Below are 2,500 nucleotides of genomic sequence, written 5' to 3'. Positions count from 1 at the left end.
CCCTCCCTCCCTCCCCTGCCCATTCTTCGCCCCCTTCCCTGATGTGTATGTATGCCTATGACCGAAGCACATTAAACTGAATCTGAATCTGAATCTCTCCCTCCCTCCCTCTCTGTCTGTCTGTTTCTCACATACACACTCTCTCTCTCCATCTCCATTCCCACCTCTTCCGTCTCCCCCCTCCACCACCCCCGCCAGCTCCCACCCTTCAGTCTCTCCCTTCCACCACCACCCCCCCCCCCATTCCCCCCAACCCCCAACTCTCTCCCCCTGCCCCCATGTACCCTGCTACACCTTATGTTCATCACCTATAGCTCCCAACCTCCCCTCCTCCTCCCCTTCTTTTCTTCTCACTCTCTGCCTTTCCGGATACTTCTTCTTCGTTCGTGTGCTGCAACTCCCACGTTCACTGGTCTGTTCACGAGTGGGCTTTTACGTGTATGACCGTGTTGGCAGCCATACTCCGTTTTAGGGTGTGTGCATGCTGGGTATGTTCTTGTTTCCGTAACCCACCGAACGCCGACATGGATTACAGGATCTTTAACGTGCGTATTTGATCTTCTGCTTGCGTATACACACGAAGGCCTGAGGCACTAAGCAGGCCTGCACATTTGTTGAGCTGGGGGATCGGAATAAAATCTCCACCCTTTACCCACCAGGCGCCGTGACCGAGATTCAAGATTTCAGATTGAAAGCCCAACGCTTTACCCACTCGGCTATTGCGACCGTCTTCCGGATACTGACCTTCTCCTTCTCTTTCCCTTCTGTACCTGATACCCTCTGTTCATCACCTAGATAGCTTCCAGCTCCCACTCCCTCCCTCCGTCCCCTTCCGGATACTAGCCCCCTTCCTCTACACCTTACCACCCCCCCCCCTCCCTGTATCCGATATCCGTTTATCACCTATAGTTCCCATTTCCCCTTCCTCCTCCTCCTCCTCTTTAACCTTCCGGATACTAGCCCCCTTCCTCTTCTCCCCCCCCCCCCTCTCCATCCCATGTTCCTGACGCCTTACGTTCAGTACCTATTATATAGCTCCCAAACCCCCCGCCCCCGCCCCCGCCCCTCCCTACCACCAACCTCTCCTTCCGGATACTAGCCCCCTTCCTCTTCTTCCCCCCCCCCCCCCCCTCTCCATCCCATGTTCCTGACGCCTTACGTTCAGTACCTATTACATAGCTCCCAATCCCCCCGCCCCCGCCCCCGCCCCTCCCTACCACCAACCTCTCCTTCCGGATACTAGCCCCCTTCCTCTTCTTCCCCCCCCGCCCCCCTCTCCATCCCATGTTCCTGACGCCTTACGTTCAGTACCTATTACATAGCTCCCAATCCCCCCGCCCCTCCCTACCACCACCACCACAACCCTCTCCTTCCGGATACTAGCCCCCTTCCTCTACCCCACCCCCACCCCTCCCCACTCTCCGTCCCCTGTACCAGACATCTTACGTTCAGTACCTATAGCTCCCAGCCCCCTCGTCCTCCTCCTCCTCCTCCTTTTTCACCTTCCGGAAACTAGCCACCTTTCTCTACTCCGCCCCCCCCCCCCTCCCCACTCTCCGTCCCATGTTCCCGACATCTTACGTTCAGTAGCTATAGCTCCCAGCACCCTGCCCCTCCCTACCACCATCCCTCCTCCCCTTCCGGATACCACTCTCCCCCTCATCAGTACCCGACATCTTATGTTCATCACGCATAGCTCCCAGCCCAGCCACCCCTTCTCCCCTCTCCCCCTCACGTTCCATTCCGGAAACCAGTCGCCTGTACCCAACATCTTATGTTCATAACCTACGATGGCTTCCAGTGCCCCCTGCCCCCTCTCCACGTCTCTCCCCCCCCTACCCCTTCCCCCTGCAGCCACCCCCCCCCCCCCCTCTCTCCCGGATACTAGTTTTATGAATATTTGTATTTGTATTTCTTTTTATTACAACAGATTTCTGTGTGAAATTCGGGCTGCTCTCCCCAGGGAGAGCGCGTCGCTACACTACAGCGCCACCTTTTTTTTTTCCTTTTTTTTTTTGTATTTTTTGTATTTTTTCCTGCGTGCAGTTTTATTTGTTTTTTCCTATCGAAGTGGATTTTTCTACGGAATTTTGACAGGAACAACCCTTTTGTTGCCGTGGGTTCTTTTACGTGCGTTAAGTGCATGCTGCACACGGGACCTCGGTTTATCGTCTCATCCGAATGACTAGCGTCCAGACTACCACTCAAGGTCTAGTGGAGGGGGGGGGGGGAGAAAATATCAGCGGCTGAGCCGTGATTCGAACCAGCGCGCTCCGATTCTCTCGCTTCCTAGGCGGACGCGTTACCTCTAGGCCATATTCATAATATGTACCAGTGAAGCGTAATGCATGCGTGGGACACGTACAGTGTGTTTCCATTCCTCCTCCCCACGGCCACCGAGGTTCGGTCGAAGCCTTGTTCAGTCACGGTGGGTGGGACACGGCCGCGTCTCAAAAAAGAGATGATGCCAGAGACTGCTTTGCTGGCAGACAAGGAGGAG

General features: G+C 55.5%; 1 protein-coding gene and 1 long non-coding RNA gene across 4 annotated transcripts in view; one reads left to right on the top strand and one right to left on the bottom strand.

The window, feature by feature from the left end:
- The window catches only part of LOC143297913 (transmembrane protein 135-like), a 299,849-nt gene that overhangs the window by 80,331 nt on the left and 217,018 nt on the right, over positions 1–2,500 (top strand). The gene's annotated exons all lie outside the window — the stretch shown is intronic.
- Positions 1–2,500, bottom strand: part of LOC143298305 (uncharacterized) — a 90,072-nt gene that overhangs the window by 70,580 nt on the left and 16,992 nt on the right. The window lies entirely within an intron of this gene.

The sequence above is a fragment of the Babylonia areolata genome, chromosome 23 (genome assembly GCF_041734735.1).
Source record: "Babylonia areolata isolate BAREFJ2019XMU chromosome 23, ASM4173473v1, whole genome shotgun sequence".
NCBI lineage: Eukaryota > Metazoa > Mollusca > Gastropoda > Neogastropoda > Buccinidae > Babylonia > Babylonia areolata.
The sequence above is the reverse complement of the archived record's forward strand: the minus strand, read 5'-3'. Positions and strand labels throughout refer to the sequence as shown.